This window comes from Ictidomys tridecemlineatus, chromosome 10, assembly GCF_052094955.1.
Source record: "Ictidomys tridecemlineatus isolate mIctTri1 chromosome 10, mIctTri1.hap1, whole genome shotgun sequence".
NCBI lineage: Eukaryota > Metazoa > Chordata > Mammalia > Rodentia > Sciuridae > Ictidomys > Ictidomys tridecemlineatus.
In genome coordinates, this window is record NC_135486.1 from 70103950 (window position 1) to 70121492 (window position 17543).

A 17543-nucleotide genomic window follows, 5' to 3' on the forward strand; every position below is an offset into this window, starting at 1 on the left:
AGGAAAAGTTCTCAGATCTTTCCTGAGCATGTGTACAGCCCTAGGCTTGCCCCTGACTTCCTACTTTCCCTTTTGTTTTCAACAAATATCCTGCAGGGTTTTCGTTTGTTTGCTTGCTTGTTTTTATTTTGTTTTGTTTTTTGTCTTCCTGAGTGAACTGAGTTCAGATATATTCAAGCCTTGCAAGTGAAATCTTCTGGAAAATGTCAGACAATTAAAATGGCAACAATTCTATAGGAATAGGGCTTTAAAGGAGCACCAGCTTGCTTTGCCCACCAGTGACTGCTTAGCTGCTGGGTTTCCTGGAGATTGTGTGCCATTTCCAAGACTGCCTCAGTGCTGGGAGAAGAGGACAGGAGAAGGGCAGTTAAAACTCTGTAGAACTTGCTGTTTACACCAACATCAAGCTGTTATTGAATAAAACTTCCTGGATTATAGCAAACCTTTGGTTAATTTCCCCAGTTCTGAAAATGTCAGTTCTGCTGAGTTTTTTTTTGTTGTTGTTTGTTTGTTTTTTGCCAGTGTTTTCATTGCTTTTATAGAAGGCAAGATTTTCAGAGGTCATTTCCTCTGACATTACATAGCCACATCGTTTCAAGCAGATAAATATATTTTTTTATTTCCTATATATCAGTATCAAACAAAGCTCTCTTAAAATGTGAAGTTCTTAATTTGGCTAAGTAGCATGCACTTCTGTCAGGAAATATGCTAAAGCAACTGTCTCCTTTCTTGACCTTGGGAAAGCTACATTCTTGGCAGAACAAGCCACTTCTGATTTCATTGTGGAGGTATAATTTACCCACAAGAATACTAGGCAAATAAGAGTAGCCTATTCTCTTCTATTTCCAGAAATCACTTAAACCAAAGAGACTTGCATTAGTTATTTCTCACAAAAGATTTCCATTTATATGTTTGAATTCTCTGCTAAGATTTCAAATTCATATTTTGAGTAGTCTTTTATTATGATGGATCAGAATAGACTATATTGTTCAAACAATCTTGTAGTTTAGATTAACTTGAAGTGAAATCAAATATATCATAAAATTCCCATGGTTCACTTTGGAAAATATAATGTATTTAAAATTGTAATAAAAACTGAATATAAGGAAAAAAAATTAAAAGGGGAAAAAATGCATTTTTTTTCCCAGTAACATCTACTACCACTTTCCAAATGCTGTGCCTAACATTTTAACGCGTGTCATTTGTTCCTTATAAAAAGTCTTTGAAGATGTTAACATACTTCATATTTTACTAATTATAAAAAGAAAGATCTTAAATGTTATGCCTTAACTCACACATCTAGCAATGGGCAGAGTTAGACTTCAAAAGGCAACTTGTTCACTTCCTTCTTTATTTATAAGGCTTTCATTTAGAGAATAACTTTAATGAAAAATGTATCTTCTGATTTGTCTGAATTTGCATGAAGTTTAAAATAATTTAAATAACTTCTCTAATTAAATGTATAGAAATAGTACTTTTTAGTTGCCTTTCTTAGATAATAGCCAAAGGCAAAATTTTTGTTCTTAATGTCATGAACTATAATTCAGTAAAGAATGTGTTATTATTAAGAAAACATGAACCACAGATGAGAACTAGTAGTGATAAAGTCTGAAAAAGGATAATAGATCAAGTATTTCCATCAAAACACTAATTCCTAATAAATGCCTAAACTACTTGTTTTTTAATGTATTTCTTTTAGTCATTTTAATTCTATTTTAGAATTTTAGTGACAAAAATGTCATTCAAACAGTGTAAAGAAAATGTTCAAAACCATAGAGTTTTTTGGAGTATTGTCAGCATGTAAGTCTATGACATGGAACACTTCGAGAGTCAATGCCTTAAAATAGTTTTCTTCCTAATCTGACAAAACCTTTTATACCGATTTTGATTTTACAAATGAATTTTACATTAGTTGATATTTCCAAAAGTTTTTTTCACTATTATATAAAAATTACATTTGGGTTTTTAAATTAAAATCAAAATATACAACAAGTATTCTAGGGAATTCAGACAACCGGAAGATACATTTATCCATTCATCACTTTCTCATGAACTAGTCATAATACGCATCCAGTTATCATTCTGGTTCATTCTCTCATTTCAGAGAGTCAACTACATATAAAGTGATTCTTCTGCCATTCCAAGTCTCCACTCTTTTTAGCAGGATCCATCAAATGTTTGTGATTGACACTGTCTAACGGATTCAGGTCCACTCCAAAAATTAGTCATTTTATCATTTTTTAATTCTCTTCATAAAGCAGAGTCTCCCTTTCCTATTTTAAAACGTATAAGTCCAAGACTTCATGAAGGAGTCTCTTGTGTGACCTGGTATCTCTAACTATTTTTAACAGTTTTCTATTTCCTTTGGTCTCTTAAAGGTTCATCACATTGACTATGGAAGGATATTTCACTAGGGTAGAATGAGGAAGCCTGTGTAGTGATGAGTGTTTTAACACGTGAGGAGAGGAGATAAGAAGATACTTAATGGTTAATGTCTTCAAATAGCATTTTGTAAAATGTGGGCTCTAATTGAAAGGCTCCAATAATGAGAGGGTTATAAAAATAATGAGAGGGTTACAAAATACTGCAAGGGAACTAGCCATCTATATGGGACTCCAAGTTGGGGGAGAAAATGCTCTTTATTAGAAATTAAATCTTGATTTAATCTTCACACAGAAATGTAGTCCAGAATAAGAGTCTCAAAGAATTGTAGAAATCCCGAGCTAACAAATGCGAAGAAAATACATTTGAAGAAGATGATATATCAGTGGCTACAGCCAACCAAAATGCTCAATCAGTTTTCATATACTCCACTTGAGACACAGCCAAAGAGGTTCCTGCCAGACCAATTTTCCCACAAATGACACTATAAATTTAGATAAAAATTTCAAATAATTGCCTGGAGGTAACACAGCATGAACAAAAGCAGAAAGATGATAGAAAAGAATCAATTTGGGGGGAAAAAAGGAATGGCAAGGGGGTGATTTTGCTGTTTTTAAATGGCTTTTGCCTGAGAGCAGGCCACACAGAGTACTGACAGGGTGAAACATGGAAAGGAAATTCATGTTTTTTCTGTCCTAAGGAGCCAGAGGTCAGAGTGTGGAACTTTGTTGTCAACAGAATGTAAGGGAGATAGCCAGAAAAGGGAAGCTTGGAACCCTATGTAAAAAATTTGGAGAACTGACTATCTGACCTTGAGCCACACACACACACTAGGGTCAAAGCCATGCAATGCGTTTTAAGCTGCACCCAAGAGATAAAGTTTGAGTCCCAGATATTTGCCTGCTAAAATTTAGAAAATCAGCACTTCTGTAGTATAACAGAATTCAGAGTCTCTGCACCTTCAAAACACTCAGGACAATACAAATTCAGTCAGTAAGTGAAGAAATGGGGGAATCCAATGCAATCTCAATAGAAAAGGCAATGGAAACCAATCCCCAAATGAACATGCTTTGAAATAAGCATTCAAGGATTTTACTTTATTCATTTCAAATATGCTCAGTGGCAAAAAGGGAAATTGGCTTTTAAGAAATAAAAATATAAGAACTCCCACCAGAAAAATAGAAACTTGGAAAAAGTCCCAAATAAACCTTTAAGAAAAGCAAAGTAAAATACATAAAATATATATACATTATTTGGAATTAATGGTAGAATGAAGTTGACAAAGAAAAAGATCGGTGTGCTCAGAGAAAGACCTCTGGAACATTTTCAACCTGAAGAATAAAGACAAAAAGTTTTGAAAAACAAAGTGGATATAATTTCATAGACCTGTAAAAAAAATTTTTGAATTTCCAACATATATGTAATTAGAGTCCCTCAGCAGAGCAAAAAGAAAATGAGACATACAAAAATAATTGAAAAAATATTGGCTGAACACTGTTCAATTTGGTGAAAGACATATATGCATACATTCAAGAAACCCATGGGGCTGAGGTTGTGGCTCAGTGGTAGAGTGTTTGCCTAACCTCCATGAAGCACAGGGTTCAATCCTCAGCACCACATAAAAATAAATAAATAAATAAAGTAGAGTACCATGTCCACCTACAACTAAAAAAAAATATTAACAAAAGAAACTTAGCAAATTTTAAGTGTATGCATTATTAGCTAAATTGTGTACTCAAGTCATAAACAGAATGCTTAAAACTAAAGAAAAAAATGTTTCTGTTTAAGCCAGAGGAAAATGAGACAATATTTATGGGCAAAAAAATATTCAAATATCTTCTGATTTATAGGAAAAATTGGAGGTTAGAAACAGTAGAACATTAACACTGGAAGAAAAGAACCTGCCAACCCATAGTTCTTGTCCAACAAATACGTTCTTCAAAATTGAAAGTAAAATAGTAATAACTTCGGATCTCCCAATACTGCATTCTGGAAGCAGAAAACATGTTTTGTAGTTCACAGCTCCATGGATGGAAAAAAAGTTTTCCTAGTATGGATTATTCCAAGTGTCTCACCAATATTCCCTGTGGATAATTTTGACATTGGAACTTTGAATATTTTGAGTCAGTGATATTTAGACAAGGTTCTAAGTTTAGAATTAATGCTAGGCAAGATGGGGGGCTATTGGGATAGGGCAAATGTATTTTGCAAATGTGAACATAAATTTTGGAGTCATTAATGGTGGAATCTACTAAGTTAAAGAGTGAATGGTCTCCTAAAATACACCCATGTCCATCTGGAACCAGCAAATGTGGCCTTACTTGGAAACAAGGTCTTTGTTTCTACAGTTAGAGCATGGTGGAGATTAGAACAGTCCTTAATTTGATGTGTGATGTCTAAGGTATTCCCTATAGGAAAAGGAAAACTTGAACACAGACACATGAGGGTAAGATGGCCACGTAAACATGGAGGCAAATATTGGAGGTGTTGCTGCCACAGGCCAAGGAATGCCCAGGGCTGCTTGGCAACCAGCAGTGGGAGGAGGCGGGAAAGAGTCTTTAAGACGGCTGGCTTTAAGAATTAAGAGGGAAAAAACCTTCTGTTGTTTTTGAAACACCCAGTTTGTGACATTTCATCACAGCCTAGGAAACTAACATAGGAAGAAACAAAATTGTAATTATGGATTGATGATCATCCTCATAGAAATTTTAAGAGAACATACAGGTAAGCAATTAAGACAAAAGGAAAATTCAGAAAGTTTTAAACTGCTAGATCAATGTACAAATAAAAAACTACCTACTAAAAATAGCAATTACATAATGCAGTTACAAAATATTAATATGAGAAAATCTTTTACAATAATTGCTAAAACTCTAAAGTGTCTATAAATAAGTTTTTAAAAGATAAATATTCGAGATTTTTATAAAGACAAATTTAAAATTTTGCAAAGGAAAAAAACAAACAAAAATGGGTGGATGTTACATTAATGAAGCACCAATCACAATCCATTCTATAAATCCAAATTTCATAGAATTTGACAAGTGTATTTAAAAATTAGTCTAAAATTTTTCTTAAAGCCTTAAAATTTTTTTAAAGAAAAATGTATCAATCATCTTTGGTATATAAAGAATAATTAAATCTCCATTGGAATCAATGGTATAATCTCTCTCCCAAAAATTAAAAATTAAAGACATGTCATTAACAAGAATATACAGTTTGGTCAAATATGTACATGAAAACAATGCAAACTTCCCTTGATCCCTTCTTGTTTAGATCCAATTTAAAGGGATGATTTTACATATAAAGCTCTCCAATAATTTGTTTGAGTTAGGAAAATATCAGGCTGGTAAATGTTCATTATCACTCTGAGGAATAACTTGAGTTAATACATCAAAGACAAATCTGTAGTTTAGTAAACAAGTGTCCACGTTTCCAGCACCTGAGATTCAGTACCACTTTCAGAAGGGCTTTGCACTTCACAAAGCATGTGAGGCAAGTTTTACTTCAGCAAGATGTCTGCCTAAAGCTAGCGCCCTAGCAATAGGAACAATGAAATGGAGAATCTACGTGGTCAGGTGAACAGAACTAAGGTAAGAAAACCAATCCCACCTGGTTTCCTTCACACATAGTAAAGTCCTCCTTAGTAATAACACATCCACATTTTCATATTCTCCATCTATCTCAGGTCACTGTAACTTTCATAATGCATCACTTTGCAAAATTAATATTTAAAGCACTTACACAAAACGGGGAATCCTCCAATACCACTGGCACTAAGTAACAATCCTTCAGAATCACTTTGAGGAGACATAGATACTCAGTGTTTATAGGTTAGGAAGTCAGAATGTCACAAGAATCAAAGAGATTTATTCAAGGCAGTGGTACACTTTTTGGAACAATGAGACCAATTGTGTCCTCATCTCCATTTGAAAGTGATTCACAACAGTGTGAAGATACAATTTGTTTCCTTGATTTAATTGAACTCTTTTGTTGTTGTTGTTGTTGTTGTTGTTGTTGTTGTTAAGAGAAAAGTCCTGAGCCTGGGTTTTTTTGTTTGTTTGTTTGTTTTGTTTTGTTTTTAAATTTCTTATGTCCTGGAACTTAAAGATACATTGGATGGTGAAGTTGTCATAATCATTACACTTTTGAATTTATAATATCCCTTTTCCTTTCTCTCAGTAAGGAAAGGACAAGAAATCAGTAGAAGTTTTAATCATATTAAAAACTCCTCCTTTCAAATTTAGTACATGATCCTTTCTATTTGAATAGGCTGTTAACATATTACCAAAAGATTTGTCTATAAAAGAAGAAAATTATTGAACTCTAGTAACCATGAAACTGTAATCCCTGTTTTCCTAAGTTCATTTTCCTATTATAAAACCATTCAGAAATGGACATATCCAATATTCACTCCAAATTCTCCTGAATATGAGATGTCTTACGGATTTATGCAGGCAAAGAAAGAGGGCTAAGATTTACATTGAATTAATTTTAAGATTTTTAACTTGCCATCATAAAATTACATTGACTTGGCCCAGGAAACTCATGCCAAGTGTGTGTTTACCTGATATGAATCATTCACCTTGAAGTGCCATCTCCATTGTCAGATATTAGAGTCACATACAAAGAGAATTAGGCAAGGAAGGGAGTCTGGAGAAACAAGAAAATAATAACTAAGCCAGCAACATGTTTGTTTGTTATTCTGGTTGTTCTTTAATATTCTCTGCCTTCCGAGTCAAATGCCAAGGAATAGCTGAAATGTTGCTTCTGAAATATGAGGCTGCAGATCCTTGGATAGTTCCTCTGAATAGATTATCTTCCCAAAGCCTTGATGCAAATATGATCTTAGATGTTTTTACTTTCTTTGGGGTTAAAAGTTAACCTGGGGAGAACGGCATTGTTGAGGAGGATTGACTTCAATGGAAATAGTATTAGCCTATCTTTTCAAATATAAAAAACAGCTGGGAAAATGAGAGCGACGGAAACTCTGTTTGGAGCCATGGTTTAGGTTAAAGAACTAGAAACTTGGGCAATGGAGATAAGTTATGATCTAGGACAAGTTACTTAACCATCCAAGCTTTACTTACTCATCTGTTCATAATAAAATTCCTATCTTACACAATTATAGGGATTACTACAGTAGTTAACACACATACATCTCTTAGGATGATGACTATCATAAAATGTTTAGTCTCAACCAATCACAGCAATTGAACTTCAGTCAATCACAAGCTACCGACTGACCAACCATGACCCCAACCACCGTGTAAGTTGACTGCATGTCATTTTCTTTTCTGCGTCTATAAAAATAACCTGGGTAATATGGTGGGGTTGGCCATTCTGACCCATCTTCCACCTAGAACATCGCTTGGTTTTAGGAACCAGTTCTTCCCCATTTAAATTCTTTACACTTAACTCATCTTGAAATGTTTTCTTTAACATACTTTACTTGTGAAAAAGAAAGAATTCAAGCCTCATTGCTCTCCCAGTACTTTTTCTGATGAGATGAAAAGTTGTCTCCAAATATTATATGAAGTTTCACTTAATTTATGGGAATTTTTTTCTCCCCCCAAATATATGAACTAAAAAAATGTAATATTTTTTAATCTGCTTTTCAATTTCATCTTTAAAAATTAGTTGACCATATGATTAAATATTTCTCAACAGTTTTCTTTTTTCTTCATCTTTTCTTGGTTCTTTTTAGTTATACATGACAGTAAAATCTATTTTGACATAATTATAAAAGCATAGAATATATCTTGTTCTAATTCAGTCCCCAGTACCACTCCTTCCCCTTCCCTCCCTCACCCTCTGCTCCCTTCCTTATATTGTTCCTTTCTTTGGCATATTTTTTTTCTTAGAAATCTAATTTTCTGCCTCCTTTAGGTTTCACTGAAAGGTTCATAGGTCACTTGGATTATTTTCACAAAAATATTTAGACGATGTTTAGTAACTATAATGCTATACTTAACTGATATATAATTGCATGGACCTCCAAGTGATTCACCTAGACAATGCTGTGGATCTTCAGTAGGAAATGCTCTTAGAGCAGAGTTTGATTTGGTCTCAGATCTGCCATAACTTAAAGGTTCTGATTAATTCTTTATTGAGGGACTCAAAAGCAAGATAGTTAATGGAATATCATAATTAAGCTTCCAGTCTGAATATTACCTTTCTGGAGATTCATTCTGAAGAATACACAGTATTTACTCAGGAAAAATGTTTTAAATATTTATTATATATTTAATATTTATTGATTCTATGCTATGACATTTATTTGGTCCTATATAGATATAACATTGACAGTTCTTTCCCCAGACACTATAAAAATATACACATAAAATATGCATGTAAAAATAACAATGTTATCAGATGGAAGATAGTAAATAGCTTTGCACAAGCAAAATATTATAGGAGTTTGGCAGAAGTTCTGAGATGTAAATGATATGCATTTCATTTCCAGAATAATTAAAAATTTAATATATCATATTTCAGAGATAAGACCCCTAAAAAGATAATTGCAAGGAAAAATAGAAAACCATGATAAGTGTGTGGCCAATTCGGGCCAAAAATATCTGTCTTAACTATTTTTTTTTTAAATGATGGTTTAGTCATAGGAAATGAACATCAGATTAACTAAATCAATTTCTCATTGTTTTATACTTGACAAGTTGTTTCCAAGTATATTCATCAGATGAGAAAGTTCCAAGCACTTCTAATTTTACCTGATAAAAGTAAATTGAGTGGTATGGAGGAAAGATAAAGTCTAAAATACAATATCTCTTCCTGATGAGATAACTTTGGATTGATTGATAAGAGGAAAATTTCTGAATCTAAAGCATTTGTTCGTTTTACATTTGCTTAAATGATGGAAAGGCAAATGGAGTTTCAGCATGAGCAGTCAGACTGCGTTATAAAAGTTCACACAAAGTAATAGTTCAACATCCATACATTTGTCTGTACTCCTGTGCAAATTAGTATAATATTTTTAATTCTAATGAAAAACTAAAATGACCAATTTTATTGGGAACTGCTTTTCTCTTATAGCTGTAGAAACATAGAAATAATAGTATAAGTAATGAAAACTTTCTAAGTTCCTAAAAGATAATGGACAGACTTATAATGAAGGCTTGCTTTTGCATTTGTAGGAATAAAACTAAAGCATTTACTCTAATGTGTCATTAAACTTTTATCAGATCATAGTACCAATGCATGAGGACTAAAACTTGTTTTAACTAAATAATGTATGCTAAAATGTATATTGTCCATGTTAGGGTAAAGATCATTACTGGGCTAATGTGCTTCAGTGGACTGATGGGCATTCACTCTCTTTGAACTTAAGTACTGTATCCTGACAACGGAAGGAGAATGTTTTTAAATTTTGAAACTTCAGTATAAGGTTGCAGATGTGGGACATCTTAGCATCCATTTGAGTAAGAAATTATATTTGTTATGCTTACCAGTTAGTATCATTGAAATGTTCAAACCAGCTACATGAGTCTGAAGCAAGTATTTTATAGGTCTTGCCTTTAATGTCCCTTATCATATTCTTAGCTCCTTTATTATCAGAGGATATCCTTATGTCCAATGACCAGTGCCCTGAACCTTAATGCCATTCATTAAAATTTTAAACAGCTCTTTAATATATACTGAAGCATGAAGGGCTACCTCTATCAATAGCTTATGCCTTCTTGGCACACAGGTTTTTCATTTCCTTCTCTTTGATTATTTTCTTCTCCTTCCCCTTCCTCTTCCTCCTCCTCTTACTACTACTACTACCACTACTACTACTCTCTCTCACAATATGCTAACAATAAGTGAATATTCAAAGTAAAGGAATGAATTTTCCATCTCAGAGGAGGTAGTAAGGGAGAGGGATAATGTGGCTTTCTTGTATCACTGCCCATTTCCCAACCTTTACCATTACTATACTTATCATAAGAGTACAACTGTGCACATACATACAGAGTTGGAGTGAGTTACCTACTCAACCCCTTTTTGAAAACAGAAAACCATGAATTTATTCTTTTCGAAAGCTTAAATCTCATATTCATCCTATGTAAAAATTGCCTTAGCAAGGAAACTACATATGATCATATTTTTGTTGCTATTGAAATTTTGAGCAGTCTCAGTAATCATTTTGAAACTGAAGAATTTATATGATGCTTTGAAAAGAGAAGAAACCATCATTGTGTGAGGGATAGGTAGGGATATTGATACACATTACCTCTAAAAAATAACAAATATATAGGGTAATAATGTCATCTCATTCCACCGTTCTTCCCATAAGCTGTGCTTCATTTATGTGCAATGTGTCAAAATGCATTCTACTGTCATGTACAACTAAATGGGGCAAATTAAAAATAAATTGATTAAACAAAAACAAACACACAAAAATAACAGAAACAAAATACTATTAATTTGCCCGATCTCAGGTTTTTAATGAGAAAGCAAATCCTTGATTCAGAAAAAGTATAGAGCTAAGGAATAAATTATGTCCTGGATGCCCTCCCATCTGCAATTATATTATTTGGCAATCTTCCAGAAGCCCTCAATCTCATCCCTAAAAGTGTATTACGCAGCATCATGGGAAATTCTTAGTAATGGTTCCTATCTGTGCAATATTGATATCTTTGGTAGTTACTACCTTAATCAGTAATTGAATTGCTTTGTAATCTTAATGTATGGCAGAAAAGAGGGTTTCAGAGTTTGAGCAATTTTGAAAGTATATGGAGTAACACTGAGCAAAGACAAAAAAAATCTGAAATCACAATGAGCATACCTACTTGGCTGAGGGGCTTTCAAGGAGAAGGGAGGAGCTTAACTTAATCACTACTTTGCTTCTGGGATTATTTTGCCTGGGTCATTGAACTAATGAGACAAATCAGAATAGATATTGTCCTCCCCACATCCCCCAACCCACACAATTGTCTGCTCTATAATGGAGACTATATCTTCTCAAATTCTGAGTATCAGTATTAACCATTGTGCAAGACTCCTGCCACACATAATAAATGATTGTTGAGTGAATAATAAATATATGATCAAAATAATTTAATTTTAATTGAAGGATTTCCTGGCATTCCATACACTTTGATTTCTTTTAATGTGAGTAATACCATCTGAAAATGTGCTGCAATTTTTCATAGATCCACCAAAAGGGGGAAAAGAAAAAGACAGCAGGATCTGGGAGACAAAGCCAACTGTGAACTTTGATAGTATTTTCAAAAATGTTTCACAGAAATCTCTATCATGTGACCTTTCATTGGGAGAATAAGCTCAGATGGTCAAGGCAACAAAAAGGAAGGACCAAAAATGGTCATGCTGAAAGAGAGACTTGGAAATCCTGAGGGAAATGAGAGCACTCCTGAAGAGCAGGGGAAGAATTACAGAGTAATTGCTTTTATATAAATAATTGATCAATCCAATTTAAAGTCATCTCCATGTTAACAACAACAACAAAAAATAATAGACCTGTACACACGTGCCTAGTGTTCTCTCAGATGTACACTGGTGACCAATGCAGCACCCATGGGAAGAACACACACAAGCAATAAGTGTTGAGGTGCTGAGATGGTGAATTGGCCATACTTAAACACATTTCAATTAAGTATCTCATCATGAGACTGGCACTTGCCAAGTGGCAATAGCAATGTTTGTTGAGTGTTCTGTTCTGATCTCAAATAGATAAGTGCTTTAGAAGCATTATACACCACACAATTGACTTGCTTTGTGATTCCTTCAAACCTCTAGTTTGTTCATTCAACAAAAGTTTTCAAGAACCCAGTAGATGCCAGGCCATATTTTAAATTGTGAGTAAGGAGCAATGGAAAACAGAATCTCTGCTTTTTACAGGGGAGGGGCAGTGGAAGGAGGTAGAGTGTGAAAGAGAAGTATATGAATGTGAGATACAAGATATATGACAAGGATTTAATAGATGCAATGAAGAAAAATAAAGTGGGGGAAATTGATAGTGATTGATGATTAATGGCAGTGGCTATTTTTTAAATGGAGGCAAGACAAGTCTCTGTAGAGATACATTTGTCCATTTTCTGCTACTAAAAGAAACTACCTAAGGCTGAGTACTTATAAAGAAAACAGGTTCATTCAACTCGTAGTTTTGGAGGCTGAAAATCCAACATCAGGTGGCCACATCAGTTTGATCTCCTGCAAGTGACCCCTTGGCTGCATGACCACATAGTAAATGGCCTCTTATAGGAGTTCATGACAAAGGACGACATGGTGAGATGGAACACCAGCGAATGCAAAGGTCCGGTCTTGCTCTTTTCTGACAATCTATTCTTGCAGCAGCTGAGTCCACAAAGCCAGCACTGGCCCCTTTCAAGGGCAGACTCCTCCATGATCTAAGTACCTCACACTAAGCCCACTTCTTACAACTTCCACTACCTCAACAATGCCAGCACTACCACTAAGCCTCTGATCAATGGGCCTTTGGGAGATCATCAAAATCATAGCATTTCCTCCAAATGGAGGAAATGAGGACTGAGGCTCTCCTGAAGAAAAGTTTAGGCAGAGGAAGCCACAGTACAAAGGCTCTGAGGCTGGACTGTTGGTGAAGCATCAAAAGAAGAGCAAAGAATTCAGGCGAAATAGAGGTGGTATAAGGGACAGGGGAGACGGAGTGCTAAAGATAAATTCAGGGAGGTTCAGAGCACGAAGAGACTCGTAAGCCAGAGGCTGCATAACCCCCTGCAATTTCTCTTCTTAGGAAGTTTCAGAGATTTTGTTGAACAAGTCTCTATTTACTAAAGATTAAAATTCATTTTCCTGTCCTTGGAAAGCTTCATGAACAAGGATCCTGCAGCCATCTGTCTTTGCTCAGCCTTGTTTCCTTAAGCAAATTATCAAGTTGTATAGGGTCAGGCGGAAAGGCACCAGGAGTCATGGGAGGAAAACTCATTTTATGCAGAACACTGGAAACCAATCGTCATTATTTCAGTTCACCTTCTGGAAATGAATCATTCTAGACAAGCACCCAAAAGAGTGCTCTAGAATTGTAAAGACCCATGGTGAATAATGTTGCTAGAGTCAGCAGAGTGACATGAGGGGAGCATTTACCTATCAGTTAGTCATACTCATCCCACTGAGCCTAAGGCACATCTGACGTCTTACATGAATTGACTTGGATTTTACTCACAACTCTGAGACAACATAGCACTAATTCGCTACATTATTCATTTGATATTTTCAAGCTACATCTGGCTTTCCACCACCACATTATACTATTAACACTCCACATGTGTGCCTGGCTATAGTGTTACCTGGAAAAGACCTTCTGGACCTGATTTAGGGCTGGGGCTTCAGCTGATCTTCCTCTCTATAAATCCCTTTAGAACAGGAATTTATACTTCTCTGTATCTCTTATGCAGATGGACGCAGCCCCTTTCACAGAGTAGATATGAAGACTATTCATTAATAGAGGTAGAAAAACTATACAGATGTATCAATGGAATGATATGTAACTTACTTTTCTTTACTAATAACTTAGAGTAGAAATTTGAGTTCTGATATCTAGTACAGTGTTTGATCATCTACACCAGGAGTTTTCCTCATTAGGTTTAGTCAGGAGAATTTTCCTGACAGTCCACTTGGGTGAATCACATAACAATGGTGAGCAGAACCAAAGGCCTTGTGTGTGGCTTCTTTTCATCTTCATATCTGAACTACATGAAATAAAGGTGGAATTTTTCTGGAACTTCCTCAGTCTAGTAAAGCATGGTGTCTGGTATTGAAACTCAGCAAATGGTAAATGGCATCAAGTTATTTTTAGTTTTATTCTTGTCCAACAAGTAGTGGGAGTTTCTCAAAGTTTTTAGTTCTAGAATTTGCTAAGGTAGATAACAAAAGGAGAGACCAGAGTCGTATGTCTTTGTATATGCACCTGAAGTATGCTCGAAAATAATTTAAAATAATTTGACGAGCTTATTTGGAGCTTATGCAGAGAAGGTAAACCTAGGGAGAAACATTCCTATATGTTGGGATTTTATCCCATAAGGAGGATAGAAAAATTGACACACCAGCCACACGAGGATCACGAGTTCAAAGCCAGCCTCAGCAATGGCAAGGCATTAAAGGAACTCAGTAAGACTCTGTCTCTAAATTTAAAAAATTTTTTAAAAAGGGCTGTGGATATAGCTCAGTGATTGAGTGCCCCTGAGTTCAATCCCCAGTACCCTCCCCCCCAAAAAAAGACACAAATGTGCCTGGCCAACATTTGTGATATAGTTAGTTTACATAATACATAACTTTGCTAGTTATCAAAAACAGTACATTTTCTGCTGAAAAAAACTTACAGAAAAAAAAAATATGTCTGGGCCTATCAATAAGTAGTGTGCAAAATATGGTACTCATAATGATATGCTTTAAAACAGCATGATATCTATCATTAGACACATTTAGACAATTTTCTTCCCTAGAATGTCCAAATCACATATTGGGTAGGAAACAAACAGAGATGTGAATCCCTGCACACTCCTAACAAGTTGCTGTTGTCCTGACTGCCAGTCCTTCCCATTCCACTTGATAATTTTACATGTAACCCTTGCCTCCCTGGATTCTGCAGGAGGTATGCTGTTGCTGCATCCATCTTTGGATTGGCAGATTCTCTCTGAAGTCAACGTGACCCACTGAATCATGAAGGCATCACTTTGCTATTTATTGCTAAGTTCACCCAAAAGAGCAAGTGGGTGTCAAATTATAACATATTCAAACATTTTGCCATATCATATATGGCCATATTTTGCCATATCATAACACAGATGTACATGCATATACAAATTTATTGATATGTGTGTACAAGTGTTATACCTCCACCCATATGTAGTATTATCTATTATCTCTAAAATTTTTCAAAGTTGTGATAATAAAATTAGATGATGCCCTTAGGTTGTTAGAATTTTCTTTGGACACCTGGAAGATGTCTGCAATAGATATTTCTGTGTTGCACACACCTTGAGATGAAATTTATTTACCATTTTATTTGAGGTCTGGTATTGAAGGACTTAGGATTCATGCAGGAAAAATGTCCAGTTATTTAAAATATGTCTGCTCTATTTCTTCAGAGTTTGTTCAGCAGTTTAGTGTAATGAACTTGTCTTCCTTACCTGCACAGTAAGTACATTGACTTGGGCTTTTTTAGACAAGAGTTCCTTCCAAGGCCAAATTCACATTGTATTATAAGACTCTGGCAATCCACAAGGCTAGTGGATCCAAGCAAGGAAAGATAGAAGACATGGAAAATTGGTTGTTTTCTCTAATTCTATACATGAGTGTTCAGCACATTTAGTGGGTTTATGTGTATAATACAAATTTGTTTCTTAGCATAAGGAGCATGAACAGGAAGGGATTAGAGTTGGTTATCAGGAAGCAGTTGAACTCATTCTTCCATTATGAGAAATGTAGCTTTAGGCATGCAAATACTGTTAGAAAGTAATTTAGAGAAGGAAAATCATCTGTTTCCTGGAAAGGGCAATTAATTGTTAAGTTCTGGGTGCTTCATCTCTGATAGATTAAAGAAATTAGTCACCATATACATTGATCTTTATATATACTTAAAAACACATATGCAGGACAGTTCTCTAGAAGGGATTGGATCAAGCCACTTCTGGTCCCTTTCTCACTTGTAGTTCTCAAAGATAACTGTAGAATGTTCTAGAAATGCAAGTTCCTGAGAGAGGGAAGAACTGGTTGGAGCAGTCCAGGCCCTGATCTAGCTCTCTCCTGCAGAGATTCCTCAACACGTTAGCTTAGTGATTCACATGGTATCAGGACATGAACCCAGAGTAGGCTGCTTTCTAGGGTCCCTAAGCAACAGGGCAAGTGAGGCACATGTAAATTAGACTCTATCAGCCCCAGGAAGCCATCTAGAGCCTTGGAGGACTGGCTCAAAATTAAGCCTAGGCTTCTGCTGTCCCTGATGCCTGTCTCTAAAAAATAAACTCATTTCATATAATTTGTTGTGAGCATGAATGTGTTTTGTTACCAGACTTAAAAAAGTGGACAATCGGTGTATCCGCTTCACAATGTATGTATAATACACATAATAAACTTGTATATGCAGATAGATAAATAGATACATAGATAAACTGACAAAGCTACATAGGCATGGGCTAGAGTGAATAAAGAAAGAGAAAAATATCACATAGAGAAATAAAGGTGTCAACCAAATACTTAGTACAATTAATTTTCTTCCTTTTCAAAAGACATCATAGATATTATTTCCTTGTATTTTTTTTCTTCTGGGAGTTTAGAATGAACAATCACAAAGAAGTACTCTCTTTTTGTTAGTGTCATAATTCATAATGGGATGTGGAAGTAACCCTCCAGACACCTCCGTTTTCTTATCCATGAAATTAGATGGTTAAAGTAGAGTATTTTAAAAAGTTATTTTGCTTCTAGAATTTTTTTTTCTTTCTTTTTTTTTTTTTTTTGCAAAGTGCTATCCCATTTTTTCCCTCTGGGTGAAAGTCAGCCCTCCCATTCTCTTCCGAAGACCCCTCTTTCTTGATCCAGGGCAGACAAGATGCAGACTGGTGGTGAGCTTTTTGCTTCCCTGGTGCAGATGTGCGCACATGATTTTAGGAGACCAATTACTTGAAATTTCATGTGGACACTATAAGGGTGAGAATGAATCTTCTCTGAGACTGGTTGGCAATAGTAGGGGATCAGGGCTTCTGGGGATGTCTGCTGTGTGGTGAAGCCAACAAAGGGTCTGGTGAAGGGTGTGGTGTATTGGAGGTAAAGCCAACAAAAGGTCTGAGCTGCTTTGGTAGGTTCTGCCAAACAACTGAACCAACAGGCTTAGGGGTACTCAGGCCAGGACCCATAGTGACTTGAGCCAATACATTTCTTTCCTTTGCCTGTTTGTATTAGTATATATTTTTTTGTCCTAATTTTCTTGAATAATACTACATAGACAATTTTTAAAACACTGAAAAAGAGCTTGATGTTCTATTTTGCTCCCATTACTACAAGAAATCCTGTGAATCTCATAAGGTCTTTAAATATAAGGAAAAATGTAAATATGTTGATTTCAATATTTACATTATCAATGTATATTTTCATGGTATATATAGTGCCAAGAAATCAAGAAAAGAAAGCCATAAAAGAAATAAATAAGGAAAATCTGAGGAGTCAATATT

The 17543-nt window shown here is 35.1% G+C and overlaps 1 long non-coding RNA gene across 1 annotated transcript in view; it reads right to left on the reverse strand.

Moving 5' to 3' along the window:
- Positions 1 to 17543, reverse strand: part of LOC144367032 (uncharacterized) — a 63961-nt gene that overhangs the window by 1348 nt on the left and 45070 nt on the right. The window lies entirely within an intron of this gene.